A 17,442-nucleotide genomic window follows, 5' to 3' on the forward strand; every position below is an offset into this window, starting at 1 on the left:
GCTTACTTGTGATCTCTGTCACAAGGTCACATACGCAAATAAAATCTTTTTTTAAAAAATTATTTCTCTTTCTTATTCTTGTTATTCAAGTCTTGAGTGGTATTTCAGGGGCCTAGTTTCCACAAAGAAAATACTTCAATCCCCAAATATGGAAATAACGTAAATGATGTTTATGTTGGCATTTTAGAGTGGAAAGTTAAACACTGAAAACACACAGTGCAGAATTTGACATCTGGGACACTCAAACAACATTTTGTGCGTACTATTTGCAGTGAGCATTCCAGCCTATTGATGCTTAAGAAGCCAGTTCATGAATTACTTTTGTTCAAAATGGGTCAGAAGCCAAGGTCAGATGCCCACACACCAAGTACTTCACAATCTTTACCACAGCCCTACAGTAAGGTGCTACATACCAGATACACTTCCTCTCTCAGTAGGATCTCAGTGCCATTCTGTCATGAATGCCCCAATGAGAAGATAAGTAAGTGGGTCTTGGGCAGTCTATTCACATGCTAACATGGGCTCAATTCCAGCACATTGTTGAGAGAAAAAAGTAGAGGTCAAGAACATGGACTCTAGAACCAAATCATCTGGATGTGAATCCAGTCATTTCACTTTTTTTTTTTTTTTAAGATTTTATTTATTTATTTGACAGACAGAGATCACAAGTAGGCAGAGAGGCAGGCAGAGAGAGAGGGGGAAGCAGGCTCCCGGCTGAGCAGAGAGCCCCATGCGGGGCTCAATCCCCAGGACCCTGGGATCATGACCTGAGCTGAAGGCGGAGGCTTAACCCACTGAGCCACCCAGGCGCCCCCCAGTTATTTCACTTTAGAAAATTCAATCCCTTGGTGTGCCTGGGTGGCTCAGTCCATTAAGCGACTAACTCTTGATTTCAGCTCAGGTCCTGATCCCAGGGTTCTGAGAGGGCCCCAGCCTGGAACTCTGCACTCAACTCAGAGTCTGCCTGTCCCTCTCCCTCTGCTCCTCCCTCTTCACACTCTGTCTTCCAAACAAACAGATAAATAAAAGTTTTGTAAAATAAATAAAAGAAAAACAATTTTTTTAGGAATTTCCAAGAGGAAATTATTATTTATTTTATTTTATTTATTTATTTGACAGAGGGAGATCACAAGTAGGCAGAGAGGCAGGCAGAGAGAGAGAGGAAGAAGCAGGCTCCCTGCTGAGTAGAGAGCCTGATGTGGGGCTCAATCCCAGGACCCTGAGATCATGACCTGAGCCAAAGGCAGAGTTTAACCCACTGAGCCACCCAGGCACCCCAGAAATTATTTTCAATCTTAGTCTTAAAGACTTAGTCAATTAGCCAGATGAAGGAGCTGCATAAAGAGGAGCACTCTTACAAGAAAGGAAGATTTTATGTGGGGGCCAAGACCCAATACAGCAAATACATGAAACCACAAGTATTACAATGAAGACCACTAATTAGACTGTGCACAGAAATATACTCTATTTTTAGATAGAGAGGTATTAATATCATACATCATTTCCTAATTTTATACTACAATTTCCTGTAATACAGCTGTAATATAATGGTCATATGTTGAGTTAAGAAAAACAATTTTTAAAGAAAATGTAATCCCTCTTGCCTCAGGTTCCCCATTTTAAAAATGGGAATGGGGGCACCCAGGTGGCTCAGTGGGTTAAGCCTTCAGCTCAGGTCATGATCCAGGGTCCTGGGATTGAGTCCGGCATCCTGGCTCTCTGCTCAGTGGGGAGCCTGCTTCCTCCTCTCTCTCTCTCTCTCTGCCTACCTCTCCCCCTACTTGAGATCTGTCAAAAAAATAAATAAAATCTTTAAAAATAAATAAATAAAAATTAAAATGGCAATGATTTTTAATTAATTTTTATTTTATTAATTCTAGCATGCATATGCTTTCTTATTTTAACTTCTTTATAATTGGGGTGCATCTTACATTTCACAGTCTTATAACTCATGACATTTTTAAACTGTTACTCAATGAGATAGCACTGGAGATAGTTATGTGAAAAATCTGTCATTAGCATCCTATAGGAAGATCACAAAGCCACCATCAACACATTTTAGAACTGATGAAGTGCTAAACCTATTTCAGAGGCTGTTGTAAGGACCGAGTTAATGTGAACATGAAGAGTTTAGAACAGTGTTTGGCACACGGTAAATCTTGTATAACTATTAACTGCCATTAGCACCATCATCTTGCAATCTAGCCTCCTACAGTCAATATGCAGGCTTACTTTCTTTCCTAGAACTGTAAGAAGGAACTAGGCCCCTAAACTAAAAATTAATGAAGGTAAAAATAACAATCTATGAAGAACACTTGAACCAAAGTTTACTTCTTTATATTCTGTACCTCCTTCAGGAAGTGGCATCTGAGATACCTCAAGGAAATGTCTTCTAAAAAGTCAATTATGACCCTAATTTGGGACCTGCACTTTCTTACTCAGTTCACTTCAATCTCTCCTCCCTACACAAATATTTTTTCAAAGTGCTCTCCACCCTCACTCTCACCAGATTAACAATAGAAAGCAAGGAACACCCACTTCCTCAACATAGACTAAGTGGTGATAATTGCCTGCTGAGAGAAAGTCAATGATCTTCTTCCTTATTTAAAAAAATAAAACATATCTTAATCGTTCTCCAGGGAATAAGATAGAAGAGAGTGGTTTTAGTTAAGAGCAAAGGAATTAGATTTCTCTCCCTCCCTCCATCATCCCCCCCACCCCCCCCACACACCACCTAGCCCAAATACTCCGTAAAGCTTCCTATGAAAGTCAATCATAGACTCAACCTTAGGATCCCCTAGCATGAGGCAGAATCATTCTGAAACTGCCTCAGATAAGGGAAAGTTTTCCCTCTATCACCCATACTTAATAGAGGGCCAAGAAAAGAGGGATGGATAATATTAACTGAATAACCACCATGTGCCACAAACAGTACTAGGCACGCATGATATTATTTTACCAGCATATTACTCTTTTTTTTTTAAGATTTTATTTATTTTATTTAACAGATAGAGATCACAAGTAGACAGAGAGGCAGGCAGAAAGAGAGGGAGGAGGAAGCAGGCTCCCCGCCGAGTAGAGAGCCCAAGGCGGGGCTCGATGCCAGCACCCTGGGACCACAACCTGAGCCGAAGGCAGAGGCCCTAACCACCGAGCCACCCAGGCGCCCCCCAGCATATTATTCTTAAAGAAGACTCAGTGGTCTGTACAAACCTTGTACTACATAAAAAGTAGTACTACATTAAAAGTAGTACTTTTTGGGTGCCTGGGTGGCTCAGTGGGTTAAGCCACTGCCTTCAGCTCAAGTCATGATCTCAGGGTCCTGGGACCGAGTCCCACATCAGGCTCTCTGCTCAGCAGGGAGCCTGCTTCCCTCTCTCTGCCTGCCTCTCTGTCTACTTGTGATCTCTCTCTCTCTGTAAAATAAATAAATAAAATCTTTAAAACAAAAAAAAGTAGTACTTTTTATGTACTACATAAAAAGATGTTTTCTTAATATGATGGGAAGTAGGCCTGGGTTCAAATTCTGACTCTGTGCATGACCTGGTCTGAGTTCTTTACACTAAGCCTCCATTCTTTCAACTATAAAATGGAGATAACAATGATTATTAAGTGACATTAGCCCTGGAAAGCTTTTAGTGCATTGCTTGGTGTATGTTAAATGTTCAATAATTGAAACTTGTCTTTAGATATACTATTACTAGTGACCTCATCAAGTTCTCAGCAAGGCATGTCATTTTGTGATCTACTCTTAATTTAATCCAGTACCTCAACCTCTAGAAAATTCATAGGAAAAATTCAATTTAGGTGCAATCACTTATGAGGTCGCTATCTGATACAAAAACTATCTTAGCATTCCAATCTAACACTGAGTTTTATCTGTGTAAGTTTTGGCAGTTTCAGAGCTGGAATGTTCATAAGTTGAATGCTTTAATTACCAGAAGAGGAAACTGAATGAAGCCCAGAGAAGACAAGTGAATATTACAAAAGCAATCAGCAGGTTAGATGTGGAGCTAGGCTAGATCCCTAGGCTCCTAAATTATAGTCCTGTATCCTCTTCTAACAGATCATGATTTTTATTCTCTCTGTATCCTTTCCTTCAAAGCCAGGAACCTCAGGTATAGTTGCTTTGATTCAAGAATCAAAGTTTTCTGTGGTACCAGCCAGATACAGAGATGAATTACTTTATAAGTAAGGCTTACACTCAGGAAGTGGAGATGAAGGGCCTGTACTTCTGCCTCTCAGTCACAAAGCTCTTCTTCTGATGTGCTCCCCCCGGGAAACAGATCTTAAACTGAGGGCACATTTGCCTCTTGTTGGTCATAGCAGATGTAAGACATTATGTATGTTGATCCTTGTGCCATCACCTGTAAATCCTCTTTATGTAAGTCTTTCTTGTGGCTTCAAAATGGAGAGAGAGCAGGAAAACCATGAAGTTTTTCATTTCCCTACAGATATTTTTGATATTGAACTTGGTGCTTTCTTCTCAAATCAAGATTATCTCCTGTGGTTCCACCTGAAGCTTTCTATAAGGATACGTCTTTGGGCTCATTCAATCACTCTTTCATTCATCAAGTATTATTTTAGTGCCTATTCTGTGCTTGGTGCCAGAGCACAATGGGAAGCCAATACTCAACATGGAAACCTTACACTTTTAGCCACATCCCCATCTATGTTCTCCTAATGACTATAACCACTTCTTTGGGTTTTCAAGAAAAGCCAATCCTCAATAACATTTTAATCCTCCCTTGTAAATATAACACAACAGGACATCAAAATTCACATCCCCCTATTGCTTTTTCCCTGCCGATAAGTGCTCAAGTCATATGTCTTGCATGCATATAAAGATACAAATGGAATAAAAATGTAAAGCTCAACAGAGAAGAAACAGAGACCTTTAATAGAGAAGCATGATGTATATTGTAAATCATTTTTGCCAGACAGTATTTTGAATTTCTTAGAAAGGCTAATGAAATATTACAGTGTTCCTAGAGAGCTTATGGACTTCACTTGCCTTGCCCAAAGTGATTTTCTATGTAGAAATAGGAAAATGTGAATGTAACTATTACTTTTCAGATAAAACACAAAACATCAGCATTTTTGAGAACTATATTGCCTCATGTTCTGTCATACATATTAAAGTCCTCTTATTCAAGGATTCATTTCAAGAAAGATGTTCGCATACCAATGACTGGCACAGAATAAAGTCTATCAGTGTTTTTTAAATTTAATGTTAAAAAGCAGTAGTTATGGTCACCATTGTTGACCCCCATTCCTGGCATTCTGAAGGACATATATGATAGCAACAGCAGAAAAGGGGAAGAGAAATCATACAAAGCGGGGCAGTACAGGAAAGGCATTTTACAATGTACCAAGACAGGAGCAGGGACTTGTGTTTATCAAATAAGCCCTAGCTACAACTGTCTTAGATCATTGCAATTCCTATACCCTAAAGTCAAACACATCTACTTTCACTACAAAAACAACATGTGTTCTGCCCAATAGTGGGGCTCCCCATTTCCATAAGAGGTGACTGCCTCTGCCCTCTGTGCATGTGAGCTGCTTCTTCTCAATTTCTGGTCTAGGTAAGAGTAGATAGGTTTCTAACCTATCCTTGAGTGGAATAGCTGAAATTATAAACAAAGAATTGTCTTGTTTGTGCAAAGATCCTGGGTAGAGAGAAGTACATAGAAATCTAACAGCTTTTGAAAAATAGAAGGAAATTGGAATCTAGGTCTTTCTCCTTATTCAAGGATGAGTTTGATTTTATCTAAATTGAGATTACATAACTGCATTAAATATTCACCCATAAGCTATGATTCGTAGATGTATTCCTATCAGTATACTGTTTGTAGAAATATCATGGATCTGGCCTAGAAGTGAGGAGAGATGTTCTTGGCTAAAAACTGACAGGATCTAAATTTGCATATCATTTGGCTTAGTAATTATAAATGTGCCTGCTACATAGGAATATTTCATTCTCCCCATTTATTTTTTTTTTACTTTTATTAGCATATAATGTATTATTTGTCCCAGGGCTACAGGTCTGTGAATTGGCTTATACATTTTAAAGCATTCACCATAGCACATACCCTCCCCAACGTCCATAACCCAACCACCCTCTCCCTACTCCCCCCATAATTTACCCCCATTTAAAAAAAGTAAAAAGACTATCTTGTAGCAGATGATGGTATTCCAACACAGCAAGTTATTCAGAGAAAAAATAAAAAGACCTGTAAATACCATTAAATATACATTTCCAAATACTAGCAGGACATCCAAACATATCTTTACTTGTAAAAGCTTCCTCCAGACATTTGCAAATCCTTTTTGAGTATTAAAGAAAAAGATGAGGGTAAAGAAAAATTAAACAGTCTCAATCCAGGACTTGACCCATTATTTCTACAATGTTACCATTAACCTCAGTAGGTGAGCAACATCACCCAGTAAATAAATAATATAAGCAACTACACATTAGGGAAGAAGGGGACACAAATTATTCTTGTAAATAGAAAAGTGTCCTTCTCCAAGACCATTGTGGAATGACTCAAATGATATACCAGTTGTTTTGTTGTTGTTTTTTAATTTATGGAGACCATTGATTGATTCATTTACTTCAAAGATGGTATTTGTTGCCCAAGCCTGTTTTAGGATCAGAATATGAGTGTTTATAGCAATTTGTGGAAAGTAAACACTGGTTGTTAAATTATGCAGTGTGTGATAAGTACCTCTTGTTTTATAGATACAAGGTAATAGGGAAAGGGCACAGTATAGAATATATCATTTATAAAATATGGGCTATACTGTGACAATAGGAGTGGCTGTTTGGTTTGCTGAGTAAGATGTCAAACAATATGAAAGCAGCCCCATAATGGGCACAACCATATGTGACTGCAGTGTTCAACCCATGGCTCAATATGCTTCTTAATGACACCATGATCCTGGAAAATCTCCAAGAATTTGATACAAGTGCGAAATTCTGTAAAGTCTACTCCCAGGCTGTGGCTGCTTTTTATACATACACAGAAGATGGTTTTAACAGACATTGGAGTCAAGATCTTCTGTGTTCAAACAACAGGATACCACCACCTACCTGGGTAGAGTGAGAAGCAAAATGCCCAAAGGATATCGATATGTGACAGCTCTTCTTATAATTACAACAGATTAAAGCTTGAACACTGATCTTGTGGTTTTAAGCCTGGTGCTTTCCCCCCAATACCTTAAGAATGACACTGACTCTTCACAAAACTCTCAAAGAATGTAGTGAAAATATTTTCCGAAAGTGGAAATGGAGGAGTGACGTAGGCTACATGGAAGATGGGATAGCTGTGAGCCCAACAGGTTGACAGAGGGAATTCTGCTCTTAACAACCCAAATGGTGGCATTTGGCTATGTCAGGGTGCCACCAAAGTCTGGGGCCTGGGACTAAAAGGCAGAAATACTAAAAGTGACAGTGCTCCTACCCCAGCCAGGGCTGTAAGGATGACAAATCAGGCAGCACACAAAGGACTTGATATTGGAATGTGCATTTCCAAGATCGCAAAACACACACAACATATTTTCATTTTTCACTTAGAAATAGAGTTAGGAGTTCTGCCAAGCCTTATCCTCCCTGAGCATGGAACATGTGTGGTGAGACCTTTGACCAGCGCAGACTGGCTCTCTCTTACATCTCATCTGCTTTAAGTTTTCTGTATGTGTGCTGCCACACAGGAAAGGTGTTAATTTGTCAGGAGAAACACATCAAATCAAGAAGCAAACCACTGCACTTATGAAGTAGTGATGATGCTTCTTTCATTCCAAGAAAAATTTTAAGATGGTAAAAGAACCTACAAATTACAAGCAAGATCTACTGAGGATCACTGTCCAAATAATAAAGACAATTAGATAGTGATCCCAGAGTTGAAAATAACTAGGGAAGAAAGGAGCTCCCTTATCACTCCCTTTTTAAAAAATGAGAATGTGAGCACTCTGTATTTATTCACCCTTATAGAGAAAGTGTGTCTAGAATATATATCCCCTCCCTGTCTTTCCAGACCCAACCATTGGCACACTAGGATATTGTTTTCCTTGTGTTTTGTAAGTATGATTTTTTTTTTACACTATATTGTAATCATTTCACCGATTTCTTCAGCAAAGGACAGGAACCATACTTTAACTTTTCTGCAATGAGAGAGGCTCGTACCCTCACAATTACAGGGTGGGGCCTTGAGAGCTCCCATCCCACATGCCCTACCCCAAAGGCTAAACTGAGCCGTTGGTTTGGTACACAGATGCCTACGATGGCTACTACAATGCACCAGGTATGGTTCCACTTTTCCCTTGTCCTGCCTGCCCCACCCCTCACCTTGGGTTGGTCACATCACAGCACAGTTCTTCTCAGCTCCCAGGAAGATGCTCCCCATGTACATGGCGGCTTACTAACACACACGGTTCCAACACTTCACAGCAGGCTTTCTTTTCCACAGTCTAACATCCACCCTACAATTTCCCCATGTTGGGTTCTAACAGCCTTGTTTCTAATAATTACCCTTATGCCATGACCTCTCTACTCTCTTTTTCCCCTTTCTGGCTTTCTTGTGTCTTGTCTCCAGGTACTTTTCCCAAATTCCAGTTTGTGAGTACAGCAACTGACCTCACATCGATAATGCCGGGCAATGAATGCACATTTTTTGGTAACACGGTGAGCTGCCATGTTAACTTCAAGGTATTAGACCCTCCTTAGTAAACTCAAGAGCTGCTGTGTCCTCAAGAACTTCTACTTTTCCAATAAGGAAAAGAGCTTTCTTCTATCTATTCCTGGAAATAGAGCCATTTCGGGAATACAAATGCTTCTCAATACGGTGTTAGTTTTGGTTTTCCCATAAAATTAATGAATAGGCAGCATACTGGTACAAGCTGGTCCTGAGTTTAAAACATCTGTAGAGGCCCCTGGGTGGCTCAGTCAATTAAGTCTGACTCTTGATCTCACCTTAGGTCTTGACCTCAGGCTCATGAGTTCCAGAAAAAAAAAAAAAAGGCAAAAACACCAGTAAATATTTCTACCATACAACAACCTTTGAGAGAGAGAAAGAATGCATGAGCAGGGTAGAGAGCAGAGGGAGAGGGACAAGCAGGCTCGCTGCTGAGCTCAATCCCAGGACCCTGAGATCATGACCTGAGGCAAAATCAAGAGTGGGCTGCTTAACCAACTGAGCAACCCAGGCACCCCACAACGTAGTCCTTTCAAAAACACTGAAATACTTCTGCTCTGTGAGGGAGACCATCAACAAAATGAAACAGCAACCTACTAAATGGAGAAATTATTTGCAAGTCATATATACCTGATAAGAGGTTGATATCCAAAATACATGAATAAGTCATACAACTCAACATTGGAGAAAAACAAATAACCTGATTTAAAAATGGGAAGAGGACCTGAATAGACATTTTTCCAAAGAAGACTTACAGAGAGTCAACAGATACATGAAAAGACACCCAACATCACTTATCATCAAGGAAAGGCTAATCAGAACCACAATGAGGTATCACCTCATACCTGCTGAATGGCTATTATCAAAAAGACAAAAGATAACTTGATGAAGATGTGGAGAAAAGCCAGCCTTCCTAGACTATTGGTAGGAATGTAAATTGGTACAACCACTGTGTAAAACAGTACTGAGTTTCCTTAAAAAATTAAAAAATATAACAACCATATAACCCAGTAATTCCACTTCTGGTATTTGTCAAAGAAAATGAAAAAACTAACTCAAAAAAATATGTGTACCCCATGTGAATTGCAGCATTATTTACAACAGTTAAGATAAGGAAATAACCGGGGGCGCCTGGGTGGCTCAGTGGGTTAAAGACTCTGCCTTCGGCTCAGGTCATGATCCCAGGGTCCTGGGATTGAGCCCCGAATCTGGGCTCTCTGCTCAGCAGGGAACCTGCTTCCCCTCTCTCTCTGCCTACTTGTGATCTCTCTCTGTGTCAAATAAATAAATAAAATCTTTAAAAAAAAAAAAAAGATAAGGAAACAACCTAAATATCCATCAACAGGTGAATGATAAAGAAAATGGAATAGATACATACATACACACACACACACACACCCATAAAAAAGGAAATCTTGAGTGTCTGAATGGCTCAGTGGGTTAAGCCTCTGCCTTCGGCTCAGGTCATGATCTCAGTCCTGGAATGGAGCCGCGCATCAGGGTCTCTGCTCAGCGGGGAGCCTGCTTCCCCCACTCTCTCTGCCTGCCTATCTTCTACTTGTGATCTGTCTGTCAAATAAATAAATAAAATCTTTGAAAAAAAAAAAAAGGAAATCTTGCCATTTGTGACAACATGAATGGACCTTGAGGATATTATGCTAAGTGAAATAAGTCAGACAGGGAAAAACAAACACCATATGATCTCACTTATATGTGGAATTAAAAAAAAAAAAAAACAAGCTCATGGATACAGATTGATGATTGCCAAAAGCAGAGAAGAGGGGGTGGGTAAAATGGGTGAAGGGAGTCGAAAGGTATAAACTTCTAGTTATGAAATAAATAAGTTATAGAGATGTAATATACATGTAGCATGGTGACTACCGCTAGTAACACTGTACTGCATATTTGAAACTTGCTAAGAGAATAAATCTTAAAAATTCTCATCACACAAAAAGTCCTGTATGTGTGGTGACAGATGTTAACAAGACTTACTGTAGTGGTCATTTTGCAATATATGCAAATATTGAATCACCTTGTAGACCTGAAACTGATACATTGTATTCATATTACATTGTATTATACCTTGATTTAAATAAAATATATGATTTTTTTAAAAGTTTGTATTTATTTATTTAGTTGTCAGAGAGAGAGCATGCCCGCACAAACTTGGGGAGCAGCAGGCAGAGGGAGAAACAGGCTCCCCATTGAGCAAGGAGCCCAAGGGCGGACTCAATCCCAGAGCCCTGGGATCATGACCTGAGCCTAAGGCAAATGTTTAACTGACGGAGCCACCCAGGCATCCCAGAAATATAAGAATTTAAAAAAAAAAAAAATTGAAATAGGCTCAGAATATCAAACTATTTCCTGATGCTTTAGTACCACTAAAACAATGACACTAGGATTCTTAGCCCGACCTATTAGGTGTCAGTAAGGTACAGACAGCTGGCTGTAGGTCTTTTTGGTCCCCCACAGGTCTGCTCTCTCAGCAATGTATTTATAACCTGTTGAATGGCTCCCTAAATGGTATCATATTCTTTAATAGCTGAATCAAAAGGAAAGAAAAGAAACTCACCTAATGGATAAGGTCTAATGAGATGTACTTCTTACTGATTCTCAGGAAGTCTTTCCTTGTTTCTCCTGTTCAGTATGCAGTCTTGGAATGGACTGTTTGCACTTGTGTCAGCAGCTGTTTATAGAATAGGGTGTGCCTTGGATTTACTTATGCAAAAGGACTGAGAACTACAACCATCCAGTTGATTTCTAAATCAACCTGTCTGATCACAGTTGGCTGTTGAGCTATTGCTGTTGGTTTCTAATTTTACTGCATTTTGGTCAGTAAATGTGATCTGCTAATTAACAAGTAACAGATTTGTTAAGTTTCATAAATGTTCCATTATTTTTTTAAAAGATTCGTATACCCTGTTATACAAAGGATTATATACATGCTAGGTCTAGCTAGTTAATTGTGTTTTTCAATCTGATACAGCTTTATGTTTTGCTCTTTTATCTGTTCTTTTCTGAGAAAAGTATATTAAGAAATGGGATCATATTTATTTTTAAAAGGTAATGTCTAAAAAAAGATAAACATGAAGCATCATAAAAGAACAAGGCATTGCAGTTCCTACTCAGAGAGGTATTAAATCTGTGGTCTTCATTTTGTGTTCCATAGAACACTGAGATCCATGGAGGTACTTTAAGAGTTATCTAAACTTTTATTCAAATGTCTGTTTTCGCTTTATTGTTATTTTTTTGGAATGGAATAAAAACTCTTACAGTCAAATGATTTACATTCCAGATTTAGAGACCTCCAAAGTGTTGACGTATGCTGCTTGGCTATTATTTGCTTCTGCCCTTACAGTACATATGTTATTTGAAATTTCTATAAATGTGTCATTAATTTAGGAAGCTGTACTTTGCACTAGGCTTTTTTCTCTTTCTTTCTCTTTTTTAAAAAAATTCAGAGTGGATTCATGTGTCCACTCTCGTGAAATTATTTAAAGAAGCATATGCCAGCCATACTCAACACGTGACAGCAAGGCTCAGGCACATGCATTCAGCACGTTTGCTTTCATCCTCTTAGGTCAGTTGAGCAATAAGAAACGGACACAATATTTTACATCAAAATATTCAATTATAAAAATAAAAAGCAGAATATAAGTGCAGTAAAATTCAGTTCTGTATAAGAACATAAAATAAACATTCACTTATAGACTGCTGTAGAGATGATTTTATATTTGGGGAGCTTCTTGTTTGACTTCTATAAATATGATAGAGCTAGTCTATGTTTGGGTTACTTCTTGTCTATAGCAAATCATTATCTTCACAGCCAGCTGGATATTCCTGCACAGGGTCTCAGAAAGCCTACATAAGTCACTATAGCAAACCTTTCACTGCCTCAGAAAACTGTGATCCAGCTAGTAGCAAACTTCCTTTAGCAAATTTTTTCAAATGAACTCTTACATGGCACTCCAACATAAAAAAAGCAATGAGAGTAGAACCTTCTGGTGAAAGAGGAAGATGAGACCTGACCTCCAAGGCCTGTAGCCCAATAAGGACTAACAAGAGCTCCTTTGTACACATTTGGAAGCCAATAAGGAAAGCTCTACCTTCAACTCTACCCGAATCATCTCATTTGCCTTTGTACCCAAACACTTCCTGTCTGCCTAATCATCTTAGACTGACAACCCACTTGGAAAGCCTGCCAGGCTTTTCTAACAAACATCTCCTAAAGATGCCATCTCTCAGATCTCCCCCATTTACCATAATCTTAGGAGTCCTCTCACCAGCAGGGAAAACCCAAAATGTATTGGGTGTCCCTGGTGAGCACTCCAAGAAGGGCTACCTAAAGCATGAGAGAGGAAGATAAGCCTATAAGAAAGAATCGTGGAGACAATGCTCATTGGGTCACTCACAGGAAAGGAAGAGCTCGGGTCTAATTATAAAGAGTCCTGGAAAAGTCCAAATCAAACCAAGAGGAAGCACTGCCCCCCCCCACACACACCCCACCTTGGGACAGGAACCAGTGTCCTTGAAAATGGAACCTGGCAGAAGGATGTTTATACCAGCTACACTGGTGATCCTTTCCTAACGAGTCTAAATGGACACATTAAGGCCATCAGAAAATATACCCAGATTAGTCTCAATAGACTCAAGAAGCTATACTTGGGGTGGAACCCTCAAAAGTCAAGATATGTTTTGAAAACAGAATGAAACACTGATATAGCAAACTTAAGACAACTGAGAATATATTATTTTGCACTATGGCCAAAGCCACTACATAGTAAATTATAATCAGAATAGCATTAAGAGGCACAAAGTTGTTGTTTTTTTTTTTAATACTGATGTGAGAAAAACTGAAAATTCTCTCCACTAACCTGATTTTTTTTTCTATGAATTCAGGAGAAATTGCTAGTATTACATTTTATCCACAGAACCCCTTGTTCCAGCTAATGGCTATTTCATGAGGAATGCTTTTATACAAAAGCATTGCTACTTAAAACTATTAGGGAGTTCCAGGGAAGCAGAAAGGGGCATGAGAAAATAGGAAAAGAGCAGCCTCTGGTGTTCCCACCAGAGCAGACAGCCTCATGTGAAGGTGACACAGAACCAATTCCAGACACAAAGGGTTAAATACAAATGGAGGATCCCAGGCAAGGGGTCAAAGTCACATCAAAGTCAAACACTAACAAGGTAAGGAACAGATCAAAAAGGGGAGAAGTGGCTCATGGATGGTGGGAGAGTGCTCCAGGAATTCAAGAGAACACCTAGCCAAACAGACTGGACAGACCTTTTAGCTTGTTACAGACAGCAAGGAGCAAGACCTAGAAGAGGCCCTTAGTGGCTGCTGCTTTATCAAAAACCACAGAGATTCTCTTACCTTCTAAGCCAGGGCAATTTTTTCCAACCACTTGCTCTCCTGTTAGCCTATCCAATCACAGAGGCTCCCTAACTGTTCCAACCAGATTCCTTCACTAAGTTTCCTCTTCCTGCCCTGGGCAGATGAAACCCAAGCGTCCAGGTTAGCATTTGGTTCCCCAAAACCATTCATGCCCTTGTCATTAGCCAAGCCTGAGATGAGGACACCTGTGAGAACCAAGCTCCTGTTTCCTGAATGACACTGTAAAGCAAGAGTCTAAGTATACAGGGTCTAAAGTGAGTGGGCACGATGGCCACTCAGAAAGAACCTAGAAAGCCTTGTTTTAAAAGGAGCAGATAAAGAAATCTCAATATAGATTTACTAACACAAAATAAAAATTGTGACAGCAAGAGAACAAGCTAAGAGGGTAAAGAAAATTACAGACAAGAGGAGCATGAAGCACAGGACAGACCACCGCGAGGATGTAGGAATCCATGAGTTTTTAAGAAACTGATAAGCAATGACTTCGGATATCTTGTTTGAGTGGTTGGAGGACATTAAAGAAACAATATTAAGTTTTTTATTGAGGATGAAATGAGACTCTATATATGAGAGGTGACTGTAAAGTAGTAAGAAAAGCTTTTATAAGTCACACATGAAAAATCGATCCCAGAATTCTACAAACATGTTTTAATAAGACCACTTCCTAAAATACAAAGTTAACTTCACATACCAACAAACTTGATTGTAAAAGTTTTTAAGCTGAATATTTTGACCTCAGGAATTACCTTTCCATAAAAAAAAAATGTTATCAAATGGTATCCTTTTAAAATTAGAACTTTTCCATATATATTTGCTTATCACACAAAAATACAATTGCTATATAGCTATCAAGCATTAAAAATAAACTAAAACTAACAATTGACCCCAATGATACTAATCAATTTTTAAGGAGAAATCACCTTAAAAATTTCAATATGAATGACCCAGAAAAGGTTTTACATATTCACATTTCAGATTCCACTGCATAGAAATTTCAATTTTTAAATAATTGAAATAATTTCCCTTATTTTTCCCTAATTTCCCTTATTTTAAATAATTGCCTCGAAGTAGTGGAGATACACGTTCCTTCAGCTGCTGCAAAATAATTCTTAACTGTGAACATTTTGACACTGGAAGGAACAGATATTAAAGCCCTATTACCAATAATCTAAAAGGACTTAATCTTATGTTCTCTGCAGAAGACAGAAGCTCATAAAAGAACACATGTAGGCTTTTACTATTAGAAAACTGGACATTTTTCATGTCCATTCTAGCAGAAGAGGTTTTTCATTTTGTCCAGATGCAAAATGTTTAAGAACTCAGGAGATGCAGTGTGGGGCCTGTAGTCAGTGGATTTTTTGTGATCCTTTCAGAAAAAGGAAATATAGTTTGGAAGTATAGTTTAGTTGTCAAAGTATTGACATTTTTAAAGCATCTCACTAATTCATGAGGCAAATACCTAAGAGTACGTACAACGGGGCACCGGGGTGGCTCAGTGGGTTAAAGCCTCTGCCTTCGGCTCCGGTCATGATCCCAAGGTCCTGGAATCGAGCCCCGCATCGGGCTCTCTGCTCAGCAGGGAGCCTGCTCCTCTCTCTCTCTGCCTGCCTCTCAGACTACTTGTGATCTCTATCTGTCAAATAAATAAATAAAATCTTTAAAAACAAAAAAAAAAGAATACGTACAACAAGGCAGTGCCAGAAACATCCACAGATTTGGTCGCCACAACACATCTCCATGCATAGATGACATGCATAATTTTTTGGGTTCCCTGCTTTTCTGACACCAGGGCCCCCTATTGATTGCCATAGTAGGGAAAAAGGAAGGGAAGTTGTTTCAAAGGAAACATCCTTACCTATTTATGTTCCTTCTCTCACAGCCTCAGTAGTTAACAGAATAACCACAAATTAAGCCAAATGTTCCTCTACCGACTCCACTCCCACCCTGGAAACCTGTCTTCATAAGCCACATCCGACTCTGGATATCCCTTCAACCAGCATTTTCTCACTAAGTATGAGTACTTTATCTTTCTTAACTTACAGGAGTATTGTGCTGCTTTGAAGTACTCCTCTCCCTTCCCACGAACGTGTCTCAACTCTCCAGTAAACTTGCACATTTCCTGAAGACTGTCTTCTTGTGTGTTGCCTGTCCCCCACCCCACATCACCAGACTGTCATTCAACTGCTAATTGTGTTTACCATCTGGCTTTCTCTAACAGCCTCTTCCTTCCTCTGGTTCCCTCTGTTCCTTGCTGATTTCACTCAGGAGTGACCCAAAAGAGCATCTTGGGGCTCCACTGATAGCTGTTCTTTTTGGTAAATTAAAGTGTATTTGTGTTCAACTCAACACATTTGGATAAGCAATTTATATGTTGCCCATTACTATGCTAGCAACTATGAAGGGCATGAAAGAAATAGGTGACCCGGCCGCTCCCCTCGGTAAGCTGGTCACTGGGATGAGGAAACAAAATGAACTAATTTTCAACAAAGGACAAATAAGATAATCAGGAAGCAAAATGTCAAGTATGCCATGCAGACCACCTAGCACAGGCCATTAAAAGTGCACAGGACTTGAAGTCAGAAGACCTGAACTCTGTCACTTACTTCCTAGCTGTATGACCTACGGCAAGTCACATAACCTCTCCCAGGCTGTGTCCTCAATATGGGAATATTTATCTAGCAAAGCTACTGGAAGGACTAAAGAATACATTATGTGAGCAAACTGCTGGGTACCTGGAAGACGGTGTTTTGACAAGACAAATAGACCCCGGGAGGTCAGAAAGAGGGAGCTATCTGACCAAGCCTGCAAGCAAGAGCCAGAGTCTGAGCTGAGTACCTTCCAGCCCAAGAAGAATTTAGCAGGGTGGTCAGGAATAGAAAGAAAGAAAAAGCATGTTTGGTGCACAGGCATGTTTTGATTTCAATCTAACAAGCACTGAGAAGCCCTGTCAACTATTTCGAAGGCTACAAATATGATGAAGAAATAATCCTTCCCCTAAAAGTTTAGTCAGAGAGACATAAGACAAGTAACTATAAATTCAAAGGAATGCTTATACGGTCCCATGGCAAGTTGAAGAGGGCTGGACGACTAACCCATCAGTGTGTGGGTTTCAAGTTCCGGCTCTGCAACCCACCATGGGTCATTCGTTATCCCTCTCCAGGACTGTTTCCTCAAAAATGAAATAAGAGGTTTCCACTTCATGGTATCTTTCCTAGAAAACATTCTATTCTCTGATTCTAGGTTCAGAGTCCAGGGTTTAACCATGTGAAAATTAAATGGGGTCATGGCGGCAGCAATCGCTTGTATCTCCTCTCACTCCGTAAAGATGAGAGCCTAGACAAGGGCACCAGC

The 17,442-nt window shown here is 39.5% G+C and overlaps 1 protein-coding gene across 3 annotated transcripts in view; it reads right to left on the bottom strand.

Annotated features, from left to right (window-relative positions):
* Positions 1-17,442, bottom strand: part of RAB27A (RAB27A, member RAS oncogene family) — a 79,139-nt gene that overhangs the window by 33,446 nt on the left and 28,251 nt on the right. The window contains exon 1 of one of the 3 annotated variants that reach the window (XM_032342616.1): positions 11,266-11,370. The exons of the other annotated variants lie outside the window; for them this stretch is intronic. The gene's annotated coding sequence lies outside the window, so the exon portion shown is untranslated. Of the gene's footprint in view, positions 1-11,265; positions 11,371-17,442 lie in introns of those variants that run through there. 3 annotated transcript variants of the gene reach the window in all.

The sequence above is a fragment of the Mustela erminea genome, chromosome 5, assembly GCF_009829155.1.
Source record: "Mustela erminea isolate mMusErm1 chromosome 5, mMusErm1.Pri, whole genome shotgun sequence".
NCBI lineage: Eukaryota > Metazoa > Chordata > Mammalia > Carnivora > Mustelidae > Mustela > Mustela erminea.